The sequence below is a fragment of the Arachis ipaensis genome, chromosome B10 (assembly GCF_059453495.1).
Source record: "Arachis ipaensis isolate K30076 ecotype BB chromosome B10, ASM5945349v1, whole genome shotgun sequence".
Taxonomy (NCBI): Eukaryota; Viridiplantae; Streptophyta; class Magnoliopsida; order Fabales; family Fabaceae; genus Arachis; species Arachis ipaensis.
Genome location: NC_142435.1, coordinates 53,744,313 through 53,769,484, shown reverse-complemented (window position 1 = coordinate 53,769,484; position 25,172 = coordinate 53,744,313). Strand labels below are relative to the sequence as shown.

Below are 25,172 nucleotides of genomic sequence, written 5' to 3'. Positions count from 1 at the left end.
TTTTTTCTCTCATAAATTTCGAAAATTTGGATTGACTTTTTCAAAAATTTTTAAAATTCAATTGTTTCTTATGAGTCAAATCAAATTTTCAATTTAAAAATCTTATCTTTTTCAAAATCTTTTTCAAAAATTAAATCTTTTTCATTTTTCTTATTTATTTTCGAAAATTTCAAAAATATTTTTCAAAAATATTTTTCTTAATTTTACATCATATTTTCGAAAATATCATCAACAATTAATGTTTTGATTCAAAAATTTCAAGTTTGTTACTTACTTGTTAAGAAAGATTCAAACTTTAAGTTCTAGAATCATATCTTGTGATTTCTTGTGGGTCAAGTCATTAATTGTGATTTTAAAAATCAAATCTTTTTCAAAACTAATTTCAATCATATCTTTTCAAAAATATCTTCTTATCTTATCTTTTTTTTCATATCTTTTTAATCATATCTTTTTAAAACATATCTTTTTTAAAAAAATTGATTTTAAAATATCTTTTCTAACTTCTTATCTTCTTATCTTTTAAAAATTGATTTTCAAAATTTGTTTCAACTAACTAATTAACTTTTTGTTTGTTTCTTATCTCTTTCAAAACTACCTAACTAAGTAACCCTCTCTAATTTTCGAAAATACCTCCCTCTTTTTCAAAAATTCTTTTTAATTAATTAATTGTTTTCAATTTTTAATTTTAATTTTATTTCATTCCTAATTTTCGAAAATTACTAATCTTTTTCAAAAACTATTTTCAAAATTTAACTTTAAATTTTAATTTTTAATTTTCGAAACTCCTTCTCTCTCATCTCCTTCTATTTATTTATTCATCTACTAACACTTCATATCACCCAAATTCGAACCCCCTCTGCCATCTGTGTTTGAATTTTCTCTTCTTCCCTTCTTTACATTACATTCTTTTCTTCTTCTACTCACACAGGGGAACCTCTATACCTGGGTAAAAAGGATCCCTATTATTATTATTTTTCTGTTCCCTCTTTTTCATATGAGCAGGAGCAAGGACAAGAACATTCTTGTTGAAGCAGACCCTGAACCTAAAAGGACTCTGAAGAGGAAACTAAGAGAAGCTAAAATACAACAATCCAGAGATAACCTTACAGAAATTTTCGAACAGGAAGAGGAGATGGCAGCCGAAAATAATAATAATGCAAGGAGGATGCTTGGTGACTTTACTGCACCTAATTCCAATTTACATGGAAGAAGCATCTCCATCCCCACCATTGGAGCAAACAATTTTGAGCTGAAACCTCAATTAGTTTCTCTGATGCAACCAAACTGCAAGTTTCATGGACTTCCATCTGAAGATCCTTTTCAGTTCTTAACTGAATTCTTGCAGATCTCTGATACTGTTAAGACTAATAGAGTAGATCCTGAAGTCTACAGGCTCATGCTTTTCCCATTTGCTGTAAGAGACAGAGCTAGAGTGTGGTTGGACTCTCAACCCAAAGATAGCCTGAACTCTTGGGATAAGCTGGTCACGGCTTTCTTAGCTAAGTTCTTTCCTCCTCAAAAGCTGAGTAAGCTTAGAGTGGATGTTCAAACCTTCAGACAGAAGGAAGGTGAACCCCTCTATGAAGCTTGGGAGAGATACAAGCAACAGACCAAAAAGTGTCCTTCTGACATGCTTTCAGAATGGACCATCCTGGATATATTCTATGATGGTCTGTCTGAATTAGCTAAGATGTCATTGGATACTTCTGCAGGTGGATCCATTCACCTAAAGAAAATGCCTGCAGAAGCTCAAGAACTCATTGACATGGTTGCTAATAACTAGTTCATGTACACTTCTAAGAGGAATTCTGTGAGTAATGGGACGCCTCAGAAGAAGGGAGTTCTTGAAATTGATACTCTGAATGCCATATTGGCCCAGAATAAAATATTGACTCAGCAAGTCAATATGATTTCTCAGAGTCTGAATGGAATGCAAGCTGCATCCAACAGTACTCAAGAGGCATCTTCTGAAGAAGAAGCTTATGATCCTGTAAACCCTGCAATAGCAGAGGTGAATTATATGGGTGAACCATATGGAAACACCTATAATCCCTCATGGAGAAATCACCCAAATCTCTCATGGAAGGATCAACAGAAGCCTCAACAAGGCTTTAATAATGGTGGAAGAAACAGGTTTATCAATATCAAGCCTTTTCCATCAGCCACTCTGCAACAGACAGAGAACTCTGAACAAAATACCTCTAATTTAGCAAACTTAGTCTCTGATCTATCTAAGGCCACTGTGAGTTTCATGAATGAAATAAGGTCCTCCATTAGAAATTTGGAGGCACAAGTGGGCCAGCTGAGTAAAAGAATCACTGAAACCCCTCCTAGTACTCTCCCAAGCAATACAGAAGAGAATCCAAAAGGAGAGTGCAAGGCCATTGAATTGACCATCATGGCCGAACCTACGAGAGAGGAGAAGGACGTGAATCCCAAGGAGGAAGACCTCCTGGGACGTCCAGTGATCAATAAGGAGTTTCCCTCTGAGGAACCAAAGGACTCTGAGGCTCATCTAGAGACCATAGAGATTCCATTGAACCTCCTTACGCCCTTCATGAGCTCTGATGAGTATTCTTCTTCTGAAGAGAATAAGGATGTTATTGAAGAGCAAGTTGCCAAGTTCCTTGGTGCAATCATGAAGTTGAATGCCAATTTATTTGGTAATGAGACTTGGGGAGATGAACCTCCCCTGTTCACCAATGAACTAAATGCATTGGATCAACTGAGATTGCCTCAGAAGAAATAGGATCCTGGAAAGTTCCTAATACCTTGTACCATCGGCACCATGACCTTTGAGAAGGCTCTATGTGATCTTGTGTCAGGAATAAACCTCATGCCACTCTCTGTATTGGAGAAACTGGGAATCTTTGAGGTACAAGCTACTAAAATCTCATTAGAGATGGCAGACAATTCCAGAAAACAGGCTTATGGACAAGTAGAGGACATATTAGTAAAGGTTGAAGGCCTTTACATCCCTGCTGATTTCATAATCCTAGATACTGGGAAGGATGAGGATGAATCCATCATCCTTGGAAGACCCGTCCTAGCCACAACAAGAGCTGTGATTGATGTTAACAGAGGTGAACTAGTCCTTCAATTGAATGAGGACTCCCTTGAGTTTAAAACTCAAGGACATCCTTCTGTAAACATGGAAAAGAGGCACAGTAAGCTTCTCTCAAAATAGAGTCAACCAGAGCCCCCACAGTCAAACTCTAAGTTTGGTGTTGGGAGGCCACAACCAAACTCTAAGTTTGGTGTTGAACTCCCATATCCAAACTCTAAGTTTGGTGTTGGGAAGTCTCAATAATGCTCTGAACATCTGTGAGGCTCCATGAGAGCCCACTGTCAAGCTATTGACATTAAAGAAGCGCTTGTTGGGAGGCAACCCAATTTTTATTTAATTATATTTTTTATTAGTTATATGTCTTCATAGGTTCATGATCATGTGGAGTCACAAAAATAACTGAAAAAATTGAAGAAAAAAAAAGAACAGCATAAAAAAATAGCACACCCTGGAGGAGGAGCTTACTGCCGTTTAAACGCCAGTAAGAAGCATCTGGCTGGCGTTCAACGCCAGAACAGAGCATGGATCTGGCGTTGAACGCCCAAAACAAGCAGCATCCTGGCGTTCAGACGCCAGGAATGCACACTGAGGAAAGCTGGCGCTGAACGCCAGAAACAAGCATAAAACTGGCGTTCAACGCCAGAAACATGCTGCATCTGGGCGCTGAACGCCCAGAACAAGCATCAATTCGGCGTTTAAATGCCAGAATTGCTTGCAAAGGAATTTTACATGCCTAATTGGTGCAGGGATGCAAATCCTTGACACCTCAGGATCTGTAGACCCCACAGGATCAACTCAGCATCTGTGGACCCCACGGGATCCCTACCTACCACCACTCACTCTCTTCCCTCTTCTCAATGTTCATTCTCTCTTCCCAATAAACACTCTTTCCCAAAACTCTTCACTAATCACCTCAATCTCTCACCGTTATCCCCACTTCGCCACTCACATCCATCCACTCTTCCCCATAAACCTACCTCATAAACTTCACCTACCTTCAAAATTCAAAATCAATTTCCCACCCAAACCCACCCTATATGGCTGAAACTAAACCCCCCTCCCCTCCCTATATAAAGCCCTCCATTCTTCCTCATTTTCACACAACACAACCCTCTTTTCCCCTTCTTGGCCGAATACACCTCTCCCTCCTCTCCTCCATATTTTCTTCTTCTTCTTCATCTATTCTTTCTTCTCTTGCTCGAGGGCGAGCAATATTCTTAGTTTGATGTGGTAAAAGCATAAGCTTTTTGTTTTTCCATTACCATTGATGGCACCCAAGACCGGAGAATCCTCTAGAAAAGGGAAAGGGAAGACAAAAGCTTCCACCTCCGAGTCATGGGAGATGGAAAGATTCATCTCCAAAGCTCATCAAGACCACTTCTATGATGTTGTGGCCAAGAAGAAGGTGATCCCCGACGTCCCTTTCAAGCTCAAGAGAAATGAGTATCCGGAGATCCGACAAGAAATCCAAAGAAGAGGTTGGAAAGTTCTAACAAACCCCATCCAACAAGTCGGCATCCTAATGGTTCAAGAGTTCTATGCCAATGCATGGATCACTAAGAACCATGATCAAAGTAAGAACCCAAACCCAAAGAATTATCTCACCATGGTTCGGGGAAAATACTTAGATTTTAGTCCGGAAAATGTGAGGTTGGCGTTTGACTTGCCTATGATGCAAGGAGATGCACGCCCCTACATTAGAAGGGTCAATTTTGATCAAAGGTTAGACCAAGTCCTCACGGACATATGTGTGGAAGGAGCTCAATGGAAGATTGACTCAAAAGGTAAACCGGTTCAACTTAGAAGACTGGACCTCAAGCCTGTGGCTAGAGGATGGTTGGAGTTCATCCAACGCTCCATCATCCCCACTAGGAACCGATCTGAAGTTACTGTGGATCGGGCCATCATGATTCATAGCATCATGATTGGTGAGGAAGTAGAAGTTCATGAAGTCATCTCCCTTGAACTCTACAAAATAGCCGAAAAGCCCTCCCCCTTGGCAAGGCTAGCTTTCCCTCATCTTATTTGCCATATATGTTACTTAGCTGGAGCTTTCATAGAAGGAGACATTCCCATTGAGGAAGAGAAGCCCATCACTAAGAAAAGGATGGAGCAAACAAGAGCACTTTCCTAGGAGAAACGCATGAGGAAGCTCACCATCAAGAAATCCCTGAGATACCTCAAGGGATGCACTTTCCTCCACGGAATTTTTGGGAGCAAATCAACACCTCCCTAGGAGAATTAAGTTCCAACATGGGACAATTAAGGGTGGAATTTCAAGAGCACTCCATCATCCTTCATGAAATTAGAGAAGATCAAAAAGCAATGAGGGAGGAACAACAAAGACAAGGAAGAGACATAGAAGAGCTCAAGGACATCATTGGTTCCTCAAGGAGAAAACGCCACCATCACTAAGGTGGACTCATTCCTTGTTCTTAAATTTTCTATTTTTCGTTTTCTTATGTTAAATGCTTATCCATGTTTGTGTCTTATTACATGATCATTAGTATTTAGTAACTTTGTCTTAAAGTAGTGAATATGAATCCATCACCTCTCTTAAATGAAAAATGTTTTTAATTCAAAAGAACAAGAAGTACATGAGTTTCGAATTTATCCTTGAACTTAGTTTAATTATATTGATGTGGTGACAATACTTTTTGTTTTCTGAATGAATGCTTGAACAGTGCATATGTCTTTTGAAGTTGTTGTTTAAGAATGTTAAATATGCTGGCTCTTGAAAGAATGATGACAAGGAGACATGTTATTTGATAATCTGAAAAATCATAAAAATGATTCTTGAAGCAAGAAAAAGCAGTGAATACAAAGCTTGCAGAAAAAAATGGCAAAAAAAAAAAGAAAAAGAAAAAGCAAGCAGAAAAAGCCAAAAGTTCTTAAAACCAAAAGGCAAGAGCAAAACGCCAATAACCCTTAAAACCAAAAGGCAAGGGTAAATAAAAAGGATCCCAAGGCTTTGAGCATCAGTGGATAGGAGGGCCTAAAGGAATAAAATCATGGCCTAAGCGGCTAAACCAAGCTGTCCCTAACCATGTGCTTGTGGCTGAAGGTGTCAGGTGAAAACTTGAGACTGAGCGGTTAAAGTCAAGGTCCAAAGCAAAAGAAGAGTGTGCTTAAGAACCCTGGACACCTCTAATTGGGGACTTTAGCAAAGCTGAGTCACAATTTGAAAAGGTTCACCCAATTATGTGTCTGTGGCATTTATGTATCCGGTGGTAATACTGGAAAACAAAGTGCTTAGGGCCACGGCCAAGACTCATAAAGTAGCTGTGTTCAAGAATCAACATACTGAACTAGGAGAATCAATAACACTATCTGAACTCTGATTTCCTATAGATGCCAATCATTCTGAACCTCAATGGATAAAGTGAGATGCTAAAACTATTCAAGAGGCAAAAAGCTACAAGTCCCGCTCATCTGATTGGAGCTATGTTTCATTGATATTTTGGAATTTATAGTATATTCTCTTCTTTTTATCCTATTTTATTTTCAGTTGCTTGGGGACAAGCAACAATTTAAGTTTGGTGTTGTGATGAGCGGATAATTTATACGCTTTTTGACATTATTTTTAGTATGTTTTTAGTAGAATCTAGTTACTTTTAGGGATGTTTTCATTAGTTTTTATGTTAAATTCACATTTCTGGACTTTACTATGAGTTTGTGTATTTTTCTGTGATTTCAGGTATTTTCTGGCTGAAATTGAGGGACTTGAGCAAAAATCAGATTCAGAGGTTGAAGAAGGACTGCTGATGCTGTTGGATTCTGACCTCCCTGCACTCAAAGTGGATTTTCTGGAGCTACGGAACTCAAAATGGCGCGCTTTCAATTGCGTTGGAAATTAGACATCCAGGGCTTTCCAGAAATATATAATAGTCCATAGTTTGGCCGAGTTTAGACGAAGAAAAAGGGCGTGGAATACCAGTTCTACGCTACAGTCTGGAGTTAAACGCCAGAAACACGTCACGAACCAGAGTTGAACACCAAAAACACGTTACAACTTGGCGTTCAACTCCAGAAGAAGCCTCTGTACGTGTAAACTTCAACAAGTTGAGAGATGGAGAGAACTTGCGGGTTGAGAGATGGATCGAGAACTTGCGGGTTGAGGCAGATGCCGGATCACTTGCCTGGAGCAATGGGGGGTGGTACCTGCAAAGACACTCCGACGCTCAAGTCAGAATGGATCTAAGAGGTAGAAAGTGTGAGGAATGAATGAATACCTGGAGGGACCTGGGTCCTCTATTTATAGGTGATGGTGAATATCTTATCTTATCTTATTTGGCTAAGATAAGGGAGACGTTTGAATTATCTTATCTTATCTTATTTGGCTAAGATAAGAGAGACGTTTGAATTCGAAAGTTGGTTAGGAGCTCTAGTGGGCTGGTTCCAGGCCTTCTGGAAGGGCGAAGGGGGTCGGACCCTGGTAACCGAGTTCGGGGACCGTTCTGGGTGTAGGATCCGTGGGCCGGATCCGTAACAGTTGTTACGGATCCGGCCCAACATCCCGGATCCAAGACCGAACCCAACACCGGTTCCCCGGGTCCGACCCGTTCCTCACTTCTAGAAGGCCCGAAAACGGCATTCTCAGACTCCTAACCGACTTTCGAATTCAAATGCCCCCCTTATCTTAACCAAATAAGATAAGATAAGATATCCTCCATCACCTATAAATAGAGGGCTCAGGCCCCTCCAGGTATTCATTCATTCCACACACTTTCTACCTCTTAGATCCATTCTGACTTGAGCATCGGAGTGTCTTTGCAGGTACCACCCCCCATTGCTCTGGTCAAGCGACCCGGCTCCAGCACTGTCCGCGGGTTCCCGATCCACCCTTCAAACCGTACCAGAGACATCTCGTACATTGGCGCCGTCTGTGGGGAATCTGCATAAGCTGGGCCCGATGGGGGACGTCCTGGTGGAAACCCCCTCAAGCCAGGATGATTCTCAACCGATTAATCCAACCCCCGAGCACCGTGAAGTCCCGAACCAAGCGAGAATAGCAAGCACTATCCGAAACGCGAACGATCGCGACATCACGGACCGACGACACCCTGAGAAAGCCAGCGACAAAGCAGCACAGATCATCCAAGATCTCTGCCTCCTAGTTCAGGAACTCGAAGGCAAGATAACCAATAAAGGAAAACACAACGACGAGCACGGAAGCCATGCAACCTCCAGATCAGGATCTCACCGCGGTAGGTCGCCAACCCGACGACACGACAGAAGAGACGGTCGCAGCTCATCACGCGATCACAGACACGAAAAATCGCCAGAACGGCGATACAATAAGAAACATAACCGCAGCGCTTCTCAAGATCTGAGTTATCAACATCACTCGGACGAAGATCGGAGAGACCGAGACACCAAACGCACGAGAAACGACCATACAATAATGGGAGCTACACCCTTCACAGAAAGAATCCTAAGGGCAAAACTCCCCAAAGGCTTCGACAAACCTACCGACATGAAATACGATGGAACTAAAGATCCCCAAGAACATCTAACGGCTTTTGAGGCCAGAATGAACCTAGAAGGAGCGGCCGACACGGTCCGATGCAGAGCCTTCCCGGTAACCCTCGCCGGGCCAGCGATCAAATGGTTCAACGCCCTCCCGAACGGATCCATAGCCAGCTTCCACGATATTACACGAAAGTTCATGGCCCAGTTCACTACTAGGATCACCAAAGCCAAACACCCCATCAGCTTACTAGGGGTCACGCAAAAACAAGAAGAATCCACAAGAAAATACCTCGACCGCTTCAACGACGAATGCCTAACGATCGACGGACTCACGGATTCCGTCGCAAGCCTTTGCCTGACCAATGGGCTAATGAACGAAGATTTTCGCAAACACCTCACCACCAGACCAGTATGGACCATGCATGAGATCCAGAACGTCGCCAAAGACTACATCAACGACGAAGAGGTCAGCCAAGTCGTCGTGGCCAACAAGCGGCAGCACGGCAACAACCAACGCGGCAATTCGGCTTCTCACCATAACGCAACACCCAAAGAGAATCAACGAGACCACCCAAGACCGACCAACCGGACACCGAGAATAAGTAAATTCTCCAATTACACACCCCTAACCGCACCAATTACCGAGATATACCACCAAATAGCGGACCGAGGCATCATTCCAAAAGCCCGCCAACTCAAGGAAAGGACAGGAGGCAACAAAACCCTTTACTGCGAATACCACCGAGGCTACGGTCACAAAACGCAGGATTGTTTCGACCTTAAAGACGCCCTTGAACAAGCCATACGAGATGGCAAACTCCCAGAATTTACCAAAATCATCAGAGAACCGAGGCGCGCGGAGAGAGACAGGTCACCGGAGAGAGAAGGACGTAACCCGAGAACCCAAAAGCGACCCCCAAGAGAAAGTCCAGAAGAAGACCCGACCATCATAGTAAACGTCATCACGGGAAAAGATGCACCATGCAAATCAAAATCCAAAATAAAAAAGGACCTCCAGGTAATGGCCGTCACAAACCAAGCCCCAACTCCCGTGTCCAACAAAGCAATAACCTTCCTACCCGAGGACTGCCAGCACGGCACCGCAGCCGAAGACGCACCCTTCGTGATCTCGGCGAAGATCGGAACCGGGCTAGTCCGAAGAATACTAGTAGACACCGGCGCAGATTCCAACATCCTTTTCCGAGGGGCCTTCGACAAGCTTGGGCTCCGCGACGAAAATCTCCAAACGCACCGCAACGGCGTCACGGGACTCGGAGACAACTTCCTCAAACCGGAAGGCTCCATCACACTCCCCCTCACCATAGGAACCGGTAACAAGAGGAGGACACTCATAGCCGAATTCGTGGTCCTAAAAGACTCCACTGCCTACAACGTCATCCTCGGAAGAAAGACGATCAACGACTTTTCGGCCATCATCTTTACCAAATACCTCCTTATGAAGTTCGTAGCGGAGGACGACTCCATCGGGACCATCCACGGAGATCGGGAGATCGCGGCAGAATGCGACAACACCAGCCTGGCTTTACGGAAAAAATCCCGCGACGCAGCCGGGATATTCCTGGCCGACCTAGACGCCCGACAAGACGGCCAACCTAGACCCGAACCAGAAGGCGACATGGAGAAACTACAAATAGGACAAACCAAGGACGAATACACCTTCATCAACAGGAACCTCCCTTACGACCTGAAAGAAGACCTCTCCCAATTTTTAAAACAAAACAGAGACCTGTTCGCTTTCACTCCAGCCGACATGCCGGGGATAGATCCTGACTTCATGACCCACCGACTAGCGGTGAACCCCAAAGCCAAACCCGTAGCACAAAGAAGAAGAAAAATGTCAGCAGACCGAGCGGCCGAAGTCAAAAGACAAGTACAAGCCTTGCTCAAAGCAAACTTCATCCGAGAACTTCCCTACACAACCTGGTTAGCAAACGTCGTACTTGTAAAGAAATCCAACGGAAAATGGCGAATGTGCGTCGACTATACGGACCTCAACAAAGCCTGCCCCAAAGACGCCTTCCCCCTACCAAACATCGACGGACTAGTGGACTCCGCATCCGGACATCGATACCTCAGCTTTATGGACGCGTACTCCGGCTACAATCAGATACCCATGCACCGACCCGACGAAGAAAAAACGGCGTTCATTACCCCCGACGGCACGTACTGCTACACAGTCATGCCCTTCGGTTTGAAAAATGCCGGAGCAACATATCAACGGCTCGTCAACAAAATATTCCAGAACCTATCCGGAACCAAACTAGAAGTCTACATAGACGACATGCTCGCCAAAACTGACTCCGACGAACAACTCATCAGCGACCTCAAGGCCGTAACGGACACCCTAAGGAAACACCAAATGCGACTTAACCCAACAAAGTGCGCCTTCGGAATGGAAGCAGGAAAGTTCCTCGGCTTCATGATCACACAACGCGGAGTTGAAGCCAACCCGGAGAAATGTCGCGCTGTTCTCGAGATGACGAGCCCAAAAAACCTACACGACGTTCAGAAACTCACCGGCCGACTGACAGCCCTATCTCGCTTTCTCGGAGCATCAGCCCAAAAAGCAATCCCCTTCTTCAAACTAATGAAGAAAGGAGCCCCCTTCGTATGGAAAGAAGAGTGCGAAGTGGCATTCCAACACTTCAAGAAAACCCTGGCAGAACCACCAATCCTCGCCAAACCCCAAACAGGGGAAACCCTATACTTATACCTCTCCATAACGGAAGAAACGCTCGCGGCAGCACTCATCCGAGAAAACAAGAAAAAGGAGCAAAAACCTATATACTTCACAAGCAAAGTCCTACAAAACGCAGAAACCCGCTACTCGCGCCTAGAAAAACTAGCCTTTGCCCTCCTCACGGCGTCCCGACGCCTGCGGCAATATTTTCAAGCCCACCCCGTAACGGTTCGAACCGACCAAGCAGTCAAACAGGTACTATAGAAGCCCGACCTAGCGGGTAGAATGCTAGCATGGTCCGTCGAACTATCCCAATTCGACATCAAGTTTGAACCCCGATACGCAATCAAAGCGCAGGCCATGGCCGACTTCATCGCAGAAATGACCCCAGGAGACACCCCTCCCGAGGCATGGAAACTACACGTCGACGGCTCCTCGAATGTCACTTCCGGAGGCGCCGGAGTCATTCTGGAAAGCCAAAACGGCGTCGTGATCGAACAATCAGTCAGATACGACTTCCCGGTCTCAAACAACCAAGCAGAATACGAGGCCCTCCTGGCAGGCCTAACCCTAGCCAGCGAAGTCGGGGCAAAAATTCTGGAGATCAACACGGATTCGCAAGTAGTCAGTTCCCAAATCAACGGAGACTACCAAACACGAGATCCCCTACTACAACAATACCTCGCCAAGGTCAACAAACTAAAAGGAGAATTCGACCAGATAATCATACAGCACGTCCCAAGGGAAAGAAACGCCAGAGCCGACCTCCTCTCCAAACTTGCCAGCACCAAACCAGGACACGGCAACAAATCGCTAATTCAGGAAGTCGTCAAAACGCCGTCCGTATCCTTAACAGCCGACACCCACCTAACACACTCCCACTACAAGTCATGGACCCACCCCATCCTACAATACCTCCTCAACAGGGAACTGCCCGAAGACCCTAAAGAGGGAAAACGAATAAAAAGGGAGGCCGCCGGTTATACGGTCGTCGCAGGACAACTATACAAACGCGGATTCTCGCAACCCCTGCTCAAATGCGTCGAGACCGGGAGCACGGAATACATACTACGCGAAATCCACGAAGGCTGTTGCGGCCACCATGTCGGAGGTAAAACCCTTGCCCAAAAAGTCATCCGCGCCGGCTACTTCTGGCCCACGATCATCCGGGACTCCATGCAACTAGTGAAAAACTGCGATAAATGTCAACGACACGCTAACATCCACCAAGCCGCCCCACATCAGCTCAGCATCATATCGGCAGAACGGCCATTCGGCACCTGGGGGATCGACCTTGTCGGACCTTTTCCCACGGCACCAGGCCAACTCCGATATCTCATCGTCGCCATAGACTATTTCACCAAATGGATCGAGGCCGAGCCGCTAGCCTCTATCACGGCGACCCAATGTCGAAAATTCCTTTGGCGACAAATCATCACCCGATTCGGGATCCCCGAGATCATCATCTCGGACAACGGAACCCAGTTCGCCGACACCAAATTCAAGGAATTCCTAAACGGGCTACGCATATCCCACCGCTTTAGCTCGGTAGAACACCCCCAAACAAACGGACAAGTGGAATCAGCAAACAAAATAATAGTCAAAGGCCTCAAGAAACGACTCGACGAAGCCAAAGGACTATGGGCAGACGAACTCGGATCGGTCTTATGGTCGTACCGCACGACCCCACAGACAGCTACCGGGGAAACCCCCTTCCGATTAACCTACGGCACAGAAGCTATCATCCCAGTCGAAATCGGTGACCCAAGCCCGCGAAGAACAATCGGAGGCAACGACGAAGAAGCAGAACGAGACCTCACTGGCGAAATAAGAAGCATAGCCCACCTCAGAGAGCTAGCCCTAAAACAAAGAATCAGCCTAAGATACAACCACGGAGTCATTCGGCGAGAGTTCACAACTGACGACCTCGTCCTACGACGAAACGACATCGGTCCCCCAACCCCGGGAGAAGGAAAACTCGCCCCCAACTGGGAGGGGCCATATAGAATCAAAGCTGCAATCGGGAAAGGAGCCTACAAACTCGAACGGCTTAACGGTAACGAAGTCCCGAGAACGTGGAACGCCGCCAACTTACGGCGATACTACTCCTAAAACCAACCCAAGTCTCCATCCCCCCCCCATTTCCTTGTACGCTTTCGTTTCACTTATTTGCAAACTACATTTACATTTTACAAACTACGCCTATGTATCAAACTCGGGTACTCTTTCCCGCCAACAACGGAGGGTTTTAACGAGGCCCACCCATCAATAAAATCGCATTACAAAGCTATCCCTAAATTCTTTATTTTTACTCACACAATGTCCCAAACACGGAACAAAAACACGGCCACGACTGGAGGACCGATCACCCTCCAGGCCCAACCCGCGGATATCCATATAAACCCGACCACACGACGGTCCACTCATCCCAAACACGGGAAAAAGATTAATTAAACGGAATAGCTTTTTACGAAAAGAGCCCGAACGGCTCGAAAAATTGTTAAAAACGAAAAACCGAAGTTACGGAGTCACGGTTACACGGCCCACGGCCAAACCAAATGTATCCAAAAAACAAAGTCTAAAAAAGCGGGAGAACAAAAGATTACAAAGATAAAGCTACTCGAGGTCGACTATCTGACCATCACGAACGGTCTTGAATGCGCCCATCACGGACACGTCCACTCCCGGAGCAAGCACCAAGGCCTGCGCCTTCATCGTCTCCTCAGTAGCAGCAATTGCATCCTTAGCATCGGCCAACAGTTCAGTTTTCTCCCTCTTCAATGTAGCAACCTCGGCAGTCAGAGCCTCCATCTCACCAAGAAGTACGGCAGCCCGGGAACCCGCATCAGAAGCCTTACGCCGCTCCTCGCCCAGCTGAGAAAGAAGTGAAGTCTCAACCTCGGAAAGCCGGAGAATCTCCGCCCCAGCTTCCTCAGAAGACTTCACCGCCTTCCCCCTCGCAATCTCGGCAGCATCGAGCTCCTCTGTCAACTTAGCCACCTCAGCCTGAGATTGGCGAAGCTTCTTATCCAACAAACCAACCTGAGCCATCACAGGCTCAGCCTTCCGAACAACAACAGCAGAGCGAAGGAGAGCACGGTACACCGACTTGGCCTGGAACGAGACATCACAGCCATCAAAATAAGGCTCCGTACCAGGCATCAAATGCTGATCAATAAACCCCGGAGCATCAAAACGACGATCCATCACACTTGGCACCAAACCTTCCTCAAAAGTCTCGCTGCTCGGGTCCTCGGGCCTCTTTCTCTTCCGAGAAGCCTCAGCAGCCGACACTACCACAACCTCAGGAGAGTTCACATGACCAGGGGAAACTGGAACCTCTGCCCGAGCAGCCGAAGAAATCACCTCCTGGGAAACCGGTTGAGATTCCACGGCAGGATTGGAGACAGGGGTCGAAGGAGACGAGGATCCCTCCTCCCGACCCATCGCCGCCTTCAACCTAGCCAGAGAAGTCAGCCCACCAGCCATCTCAACTGAAAGAAATAAAAAATAAAAAGATTACAAAAAGCAAGAATATAACATACGAAATCGGAAAAAGAAGGCAAAGCACACACCGATATACGCCCGACAAGCCTCGGGATCCCCCATAACGTCCCGAGGATTCAACGGACGCTCACCAAATAAATGCCACAAAATATTGGCAACGTCCTTATCCTCCTGGGACAAGCCATTATAGGTGAACTTAGTTAAAATCGACGGACCAGCCTGGAAATTCCAATATGTCGGAAACCGACGAACACCCTCCGGTGACAGCCAGAATGGATGGTGCCCCTGGACGGGACGCACCTTAAAATACTCCCATTTAAAGCCATGAAAAGAATCCTCAAATAAGCCAAAAATACGGCGATGAGGCTGAGCCCGGAAGGACATATACCCCTTCTTATGCTTCCCCTCCTTAGTCGGAAGAGTGCATAAGAAAAGAAAAAGAAAAACAGGAACGGAAGCCGGAAGGTCGAGATACCGGCATACCAACTCAAACGACCGCACAGCAGCCCAGCTGTTCGGGTGAAGTTGAGACGGCGCCACGGAACACCGACTCAACAGATCCTGAACAAACGGCGAGAAGGGAAGTCGCACGCCAAGCCGAGTAAACATCGACTCGTAAACCCACATCCAATCCGGAACGGTGGGAGAATGCAGATTCAAGTAGCAAACGCGCTCGTCGGCATCCGGGAGGACGAGCTCATACCGCCCCTCCTCATCGCCGCCACCACAGATGGCCCCCTGATCACGGAGCCGTTGAAGGTCGCCCTCCGTCATCCGCGACGGTACACCCCATACATCACTAGTCACCCAACCATAACGATTGGGAACGCCCCTGGAAGGGGCTACTGGAGCCCTCACACCCTCATTTCTCCGCCGTTGCATACCTAAAACAGGGAGGAGCACCACCATCAGCCTGCTAACCCTAGACAGAAGCAAGACAGAAACCTACACACCACTACCAAACCAACGCGGCGGTACACCGCCATCACCGAACGGATACGGCGGTGCTCGACCCCTCCAAAAACTCAAACAAACCCCCCCCCAACCAAGAGAGACTAGCTCAACGCAAAACTAAAAACAGGCAGAACAATGCATGGCAAAAAACAGAGCAGCATTCACAAAATAACAGGAAAAGAATAGACGAAACGCGCTAACCTGGAAATGCAGGAAGAACACTTGAAGAAGCTTGAAAAGCAGGAGCAGCAAGCAAAAACCAAAAACTAAAAAAGGAAGGGACCTTCTGTTTAGAGAGAGATTCTTCAGAAGAGAATGGAAAAAGGAAAAGAAAAGGGAAGTGAGCGAGGGAACTGAAATAAAAATCCAAAACGGTTTCAAAGAAAGAGGTAAAACTGACACAATTACCCTTAGGCATAGTTAAAACTAGTAGGGGCAGAAAAGGGAAAACGTCCCTTCACATTTAATGACCCTCCCTCGAAAAAAGAAACTGATAAAGCATCGAAGAACGCAACAGACACGGCAGAAGCGGAGGAGTCTCGTCAAACCAAAAAACGGTCAGACGAGCCCCCCAGCAAAACCGGAACCAAGGCACCGACCTCCCCCCAGAAAACAGACGAACTCCCGAAACGAACCGAAGCTCACGGACAGACATCGCGCCTCTCAAGCGACGGACCGACCTTGTTCGCTCCCCCGCTGCGGGGGCAACTGTTACGGATCCAGCCCAACATCCCGGATCCAAGACCGAACCCAACACCGGTTCCCCGGGTCCGACCCGTTCCTCACTTCTAGAAGGCCCGAAAACGGCATTCTCAGACTCCTAACCGACTTTCGAATTCAAATGCCCCCCTTATCTTAACCAAATAAGATAAGATAAGATATCCTCCATCACCTATAAATAGAGGGCTCAGGCCCCTCCAGGTATTCATTCATTCCACACACTTTCTACCTCTTAGATCCATTCTGACTTGAGCATCGGAGTGTCTTTGCAGGTACCACCCCCCATTGCTCTGGTCAAGCGACCCGGCTCCAGCACTGTCCGCGGGTTCCCGATCCACCCTTCAAACCGTACCAGAGACATCTCGTACATAAATTAATAATGATAATATAACCTCGAGGAATTTAATAATAATAATAATAATAATAATAATAATAATAATAATAATAATAATAATAATAATAATAATAATAATAATAATAATAATAATAATAATAATAATAATAATAATAACTGTAAGAGCTTATGGGGAGTTTCCGCCAATAAAAAAAAGTTTGTTATTAAGTTACAGATAACAATGATCAACTTTGCAGCTGATTTAAGTCGTTAAAATTTTGACAATTTCGAAAATTCACACACACAATCAAATACATATTGAATATACATATCATATAAATAGCAACAAATTATATCGATTTTATTCTATTTTTAAATTAATTCAAATTAAACTATACTACAAATATGTTTTTATCTCATTAATCGTATAAACGAGATATTAATACAAATTTTATTATCACTCCCAATAAGATATAATTAAGATACAAAGCTATTTTATTTTTGCCAAGAAATATAATTTTTTAATTGCTCTGTTAAAGCTTTTGCTGTGCCCAAGAGTTTTTCTTTTTTTTTCTTTCTTTTCAACTTTAATTCTTTAATTCTTCTTTCTATTCTTTCAAATCCATTTTTTTATTTGAACCTATTCCTTACAACTTTCTCTCATTCTTCTATTCTTTTTATTCTTCTTATCTTTTTCTCATTCTATCATCATCACACCCTCATTCGTATCATAAACTCAAAAGAGGAGAAAAATCACATCTGAATCCAAGGAGTATGGAAGAAGAGGAGAAATTGGTGTTTGTGACAGAGGAAGACTTTTCTAAGGGACTGGAGGCATGTACTAAGAGTCTATTTGGTCGTGTGTTTGCTGATAAGATCTTTTCAATAGAAACTGTTCATACCCTGGCCCAACAGATAAAAGCCAGGCCCAATAACAAAAAAAGGTCCACTAGTAAAGGTGGACTTCACTATAAACCCGACCTCCTTATGGAGGTCGGACACCAACATAGAGGTCCAGCTCTACTTGACTTAACAAGTAACTGCCTCCTTAAATCTCTCCTACTATCTCTACCTCATCTAGAAGGTAGATTCCAACAAACTCCCAAGATAAAGGGAACGTTTATCCATAAAAAAAGATGGAACTGCTCCAACAAAGGTGGTCATCAACTCTTATAAATACATTGGAACCCCCAGGTATAACACAGGTTTCAATCTACTAAAAACCTGGCTAAAACCCTTGCTAACTTAAGTATCGGAGTCTCTTGCAGGTACCACCCCCCACCTCCTCACGAGGAACTCGGATAGGCAGCACCTTGGAATAAACAAGTCGGTCGCTACCCTTCAAAGGGATCTGGACCTCACGTTCAGGTCCAAATCACCGTTTCAAGTAACCCTTGGAACATTGGCGCCTACCGGGGACCTGGAATTCTCCCTCTGACAAATAGCGGACCACGAGCACGAAAATGGCCACACGACATCTGAATCTGAGCAAGAAGCTCAGCCAGAAAACCAAGCCCTCTTGCTTCCTCCTCTACCACTACACCAAGGCCCTCATGGGGAAGGAACCTCTGGAAATCCTCAACCAAGGAGGATCCATTCCGAGGTCTACCATCCCGAGGATGAAGACCGCCCTCATACAACCGAGATCCTGAACCTGGTTCATGGTTAGGGGGATCGACTGCAACAGCTCAAACACAAGGCTGAATGACAACGGGAAGCAGAACGAAAATTACGAAGAGAACTAAGACGATAAAAGGAGCTAGAAGATAAGCTCCGAAAACTGGAAGCTAATCAACAAAGAAGGAATAATCGGGCAGAGCGTGACGCATGAGCATCTTATACCCATTTTTTGCTTATTTTCTAGTTGAATTTAATTAGAATTTAGTAAACAAGGAACATGATTGGAGAATAATTAGTTCACTTTTTCAAGAAAGAAACCTTAGACAAAACTTTAAGACAAATCATGGTGAAACAAGATACATAGCTGAGCAACCCCGAGACGTAACTTCTAACATTTCCATAACCCACGATTTGCGTTAGCTATTACTTCTATTTCGTCCATAACAACCCATTAGTGTTCCTATATACATAACTCATTAGTATTAAGTTGGCCAGACTTAATACCATGAGGAATGCAATGGTAAGATAACAGTATTAATCAACAGTCAGTCACACATATAAAATCTAAACTTTTGTCATTAAGACAAGTCCTATCACATGAGAGACACTCAGAGTGCAGTGAAGTATAGTCAGTCCATTCCCAAGGCTCTAACAGCAAAGACTGCTCTGATACCATAATGTAATACCCTAACTTTTAGCACCTCATGATCATACTAAAAGTCTGAGCGCTACTTACCTCTATTCCTTTAATTTCATACTATATTTATTTAATATTGAGCCTTCACGAATACCAACCGAAGTTTTATTTCAGAAAACAATGAGTTTGTACTTTAAACTATTTAATCAAAAAAATATATATATTCACATAGCAATAAATACATAGACTTATTTCAAGATTCTCAAAAACAAATCCTACCCCTCTAAAAACTAAAAACAATAAATGATGAGGAAAAAGTAAATTCTAACAACTCAACTCGTGAACATAATCTTCTATGCTCCTGTAGCTCCGCACTAAACCTTCACACCTGTAGCTGAAAGGGGTGAAAATAGGGGGTAAGAACTGGAGAGTTCTTAATAGGGTCAGGGTGTATAGTTATACTCATTTATTACCATAGCCAACAACAACGGACAATCAAATACATTGAGACTTCACAATCAAAGGTCACAGAAATCAAGCAATCATATAGAACAGCCACAATCACAAGAAAAACACTCACAAACAAATATGCACAAACAGGTGTGATGCATGTCTATCCCTAGTGCAGGTAATGTCATTTGTCAGTTTCGACCCGCACCCGACACAATCCAACTTGCAAGGCATTCCAGTGACATAACCTCTGCAAGTTTCTACTTCTTGCAGGCGCTGATTCTCCAGCTGAAGTATGTCGAGCATGACTTCTGCAAGTACTTGCAGGTGCTGATTCTCTAGCTGAAGCATGTGACCCATGTTCCTGGAAGCCATTCCATATTTACAGGCATCCCTGTACAGTCATTCACATACAAAGCCCACGACATAACATTTTCATATTGGAACCATGACTATACTTTCCATCACCCTCTCGTGACCTTTTAATCATTCTCATATCCTGTGGTAGACAGTCTTTTTAAGATTTTTCTTTATCTTTGCCCTCTGCTCTCTTATGGCAGAGATCCCTTTAGTTAATACATTCTTTTCTTTTGTGTTCTGCTCTCCTGTGGTAGGGATTCTTTTAGTTTTTTCATTCTTTTAATTCTTTTATCCTCTGTTATTTATTGAATTTCACGCTGAAACATACAAGGAAAAAGAAGAAAGGTTCTTAAACCCTTGTTTTCCATTCAAATCCCCATATCTTCCAACTCCGAGCTTTGATCACTGCACCGTTTATGGCCACGTGACTACAACGTCGAGCTCTACAAAGCCCGGTGCATAATTTGGTAAGGAACCTTCATTTTTATTCTCAGCCTCACCTTCTCCTAATTTTCAAAAACTGAATGAATTGAGTGTTGAGATTTTGGTTCTTTGATGTTATAGGATCCGATTAGCTTAGGAAAAATGTTTAATCTTGTTCCATTGGTGCTTAGATAAGGTGAGAATCCTTGAACCTAGTGGATTTCTTTGTTTATTGTGTTTGGGTATTAAATTAGTATACTAGAATGTGGCAATGTGAATTAGGTAGTGGTTTGGTGATTGATGTTTGTGATGAAAATGGAATGCTAAATGATGATTTTAATGATAATATATAAGGTGATGTGAATGAATATGTATGAGGTGGTATGTTGATGCACATGTTTGGATAGTTGAGGAATTCTTATATGAGATTGTTTAAAATTGAGGTATGAATGGTTGTGGTAGGATGTGGGGCTGTGTTGCTGTAATATGGCATGTTATGGTGCTGATTATAAGCATAGAAAGTTGGTTTTGAGTTATATTTTGTGAAAATAGGGGTTTGGAAGATTTTGTAAAAATCTTATTTTTGGCCGAACTTCGGTGAGTCATAACTTGGCTTCCAAACTCCCAATCTTTTTCAAACTTGTCTCATATCAAATTGGGTCCATGAAATTTACGCCGTTCAAAAAACGAATGAAATTCTGCAACACTTAGCATTTTTCCACTCTACAGAATTCACGTACACGACCACCTGCACGCGACGCGACCAACCCTTTCGGGTTTGGTATCTCGCGTACGCGAGCAAGGTGCATGCATAACGAGCAGTGAATTTGAGAGGTTGCGTACGCGAGCACTTGCACACGACGCGGCCATTCCTTTCGGGTTTAGTTCCTCGCATATGTGAGCAAGGGGTTTGCGTATGCGAGTAAGTAAAAACACGCCCCGTGTCGCGAGATTGTCCACACGTATGCGATGCCCCTGTTTCCAGCAAAGCAAATTTTATGTTTTAAAACCTAGTTTTAAACCTTTAAACCTATATTTTTACTCTTTTAGCCCATAGACCTTAGTGGTATGCCTAGTGATGAGATGAAGCTATGAAGGGATGGTACCTTGGGGGTGGAGTAATCTTGAAAAATGATGAATCATGAATGAAAAGTGTGAAGGTATGATGTATATGTGATGCCATAGCTATAATGAATGATTATGCAATGATTATGAATGAATATGAATGCTTATGTGGCTTATGCTCTATAGTTGTGAACTGCAGTGGGTGCAAATGCGAGGGTGTTGTACTATTGGTGGCAAATGTGTCGGGTGAGGAACGAAGCTTAGAGCAAATTTCGGTTATATGTAAATTTTCTGAAGTATTTCCGGATGACATTCCTAAATTCCCTCCTGCTCAAGAAAGCAAGTTTGCAATTGAGTTGGTGTCGGGAGCCGGGCCAATCTCGATTGCTCCTTATCGAATGTTACCACTGGAATTGACTGAACTCAAATCTCAGCTGGAAGAACTAATGAGTAAAAGTTTCATCCGGCTGAGTGTTTCTCCATGGGAAGCTCCAGTACTACTGGTAAGGAAGAATGATGGGAGTATGTGTCTGTGTGTATATTACCGTCAGCTGAACAAAGTCATCATAAAGAATAAATATCCGTTAAGGATCGACGATCTAATGGACCAGCTACAGGGAGCCGGAGTATTTTCCAAGATTGACATGTGATCCGGTTATCACCAGATAAGGGTAAGGGACGAAGACATCCCTATGGCTACCTTCAAAACTTGTTATGGTCATTACGAGTACACTGTAATGTCTTTTGGGCTAACGAACGCTCCTGCAGTGTTCATGGACTACATGAACAAAATTTTTCGTCCATTTCTGGATACGTTTGTTGTCATCTTCATTGATGACATTCTCATTTACTACAAGACTGATGAAGAACAACCGGATCAGTGATACGCACAAAACTTGTCTCTCAACAAATTTTCTTCGGCAAGTGTACCGAATTTGTCGTCAAGTAAAAACTCACAATAGAGTGAGGTCGAATCCCACAGAGATTGATTGATCAAGCAACTTTAATTAGAGGGATGTTCTAGTTGAGCGAACCAGAATTTTATTTGAGATTTGCAGAAAATTAAATGGCGGGAAAGTAAATAGCAGAAACAGTAAATGCTAGAAATAAAGAGTTGAATGTAAATGGCGGAAAGTAAATTGCAGAATCTTAAACGGGAATGGGGTAATTGCTCATAAAAGTAAATGGTAGAAATTAAAGAGAATGGGTAAGATCAGAAATGGGAGTTCATTGGGCTCAAGAGATGTTGCATTCTCCGGATCAAGTTCATTTTCATCTCTTCCTCAATCAATGCATTCATTAATCTCCTTGGCAATCTTAAGTGATCGAATTCCAATTTCTTGGTAATTCAATCTCTCAAATCTTGATCAATAGTCAATTCCTTGGTCAATTGCTCATGAGAAGAGATGAAGTATGGTCACTGATTATACCACATGCATTTTCTAAATCAGGTGTTGGTGGGATTACAGTCACATATCCATCCATATCCAATTTGGTCCAGCATGAGAAAGCATTTCTAGCATGATCTCTTCATTCCTCTTTCAAGGTTCAGAAGAGATCCAAGTATGAATAGCTTCTTTTCCAAGATAACTATCCAATTGGATGAAGATCAAAAGATTTCAAGTAAAATCAAGAGAAAAGATAGAAGAAGGAGAATGAAAACTAATATTGATCCATCAAATTACAACAGAGCTTCCTAACCCAATGAAAGGGGTTTAGTTGTTCATAGCTCTGGAAGATGAAACTAAAGATGGAGAATACATGATGAAAGTAAACCTAGAAGTGCAGAGAAAGTAAAATACAGAGAGTAGTTCTATGTCAAAGGCCCCCTAAAGTTTCCAAATCCCCAAACTAATTCAAAGCAACTCCTATATATACTACTCTTCTGATCTTCTAGTTGGCTCTTCAAGTCCTGGGTATGGGCCTCTGGATCTTGAGTTTGAAGTAGTTATCCTTTTCCTTGGTCTTAGCTTTGCTTGCAGAGAGAAAAGGTGAAGTGGGCAGAGACTTTGGCTTAGGACGTTAGTGGTATCAACGTTAAGTGAAAGTGTGGGTTCAAGAACGTTAGTGACAATCACCTTTTTCACTAACGTTCCTAACCAAAATATGATCCCGTTGACTTCAACGTTAGTGGTACTAACGTGACCACTAACGTTACCTCTTGGTCCTTCGCACACGTTATTGGGACTTACCTTTCCCAATAACGTGGACAGTCCTCCCTTGTCCCTACGTTAGCATCCACATTAACTCGGTTAATGTGGCTTCTAATGTAGTAATGCCAATCCTTCGAGAACGTTAGTGACACTTACCTTTGTCACTAACGTTCCAATGTGCCCCTATTTCCCACGTTAGAGTCCACGTTAACTAAGTTAACGTGGCTTCTAACGTAGTTATGCTAGCCATCTCCAACGTTAGTGACAAAGGTGAGTGTCACTAACGTTGGCTCATCATCTCTTTATCCACGTTAGCTTCCACGTTAACTAAGTTAACGTGGGAGTTAACGTTGCTCATGGTGGCTCTTGGTGGTTCACCCCAATGTTAGTGACAAAGGTTAGTGTCACTAATGTTGGCTATCAATTGCTCTCTCCACGTTAGCTTCCACGTTAACTAAGTTAACGTGGGAGTTAACGTGGCTTATGGAGGCTTGGCCAACGTTAGTGACAAAGGTGAATGTCACTAACGTTGGCTTCTCTTTTGCTTCTTAACGTTAGAGTCCACGTTAACTAAGTTAGCGTGGCTCTTAACGTGGCCACTTATGAGCTTGGTCCAACGTTAGTGACAAAGGTAAGTGTCACTAACGTTGGCTCCATTTTCTTTCTTCCACGTTAGAGTTCACGTTAACTTAGTTAACGTGACTCTTAACGTGGGTTATGATGGCTTCGAGGGCATTATTGGCGATTACTTTTCTCATTAACGTTGCAAGATAGCTCCCATTCCACGTTAGTGGTCACGTTAGTTAGACTAACGTGGCTGCTAACGTGGTTCTTCCTTGCTTCCTTTGTCCTGAAATCAAACAATAAAGTGCATCAAAGTTCTAATCTAAATCATGAGACATGCATCCTCTAATTTGTCATATAATTCATGCAAAATTCTCATGAAATCATGTAAAGTGCACAATGTATGCTTGAATCAAGATGTAAGTGAATATTTACCCAAAACTAGCTTATTTTCTAAGAAAATGCATGAAACTACCTTAAAAACAGTAAAGAAAAGGTCAGTGAAACTGGCCAAAATGCCCTGGCATCACAACACCAAACTTAAAGCTTGCTTGTCCCTAAGCAAGTATTGGAACAAGAGAATGATGAATGGAATGCCAAGAGAAAATGAGTCATTCTTGTGGAAGTCATGTCACTGGTTTTATGGTGGTTTCATGCATAGCAACTTAGGTTCATTCATTCACTGTCTTTCAGACCTTTATCATGTCCTAGAATACTCACTTTGCTTGCATCCCATGAGACTTTTATTTATTGATCCTTTTGTTGTCATTTCAGGGCTTATTTGTGTTCTTAGGCTAAGTGCTCTGTAAGGGGGCAACTCTTTAAAATAAGCTTTCAGCCAACACTCCCGAACCAGTTGGTTCAAGGTGCTAGGTGTTGAAGCATCCCTAAGGACTTACTTTCTCTAGTCTCTCCCCCATACATACACACCACAGGCACATGGTTTGTTTATTTTCTTTCCTTGAGGTCTTGGTGTCCAGCACCTCTTTGGGCTACTAAATGTTCTGTAGCAAAGATTGCTCTTGATAGTGGACTTTCAGCTGATAATCCTGGGTTAGTTAACCTAAGTTACCAGGTGATAAAGCACCCCTGAGAGCTTAGTAATCCAAGCAGATCCTTGGTACAAGAACACCACAGACACATCC

General features: G+C 43.6%; 1 non-coding gene across 1 annotated transcript; it reads right to left on the bottom strand.

The window, feature by feature from the left end:
* Positions 1-1,528: 1,528 nt before the first annotated feature.
* On the bottom strand, positions 1,529-1,636 carry LOC148580071 (small nucleolar RNA R71). Its single transcript, XR_015895637.1, has one exon. It is a non-coding gene; the product is annotated as a small nucleolar RNA R71 (small nucleolar RNA).
* Positions 1,637-25,172: the final 23,536 nt, after the last annotated feature.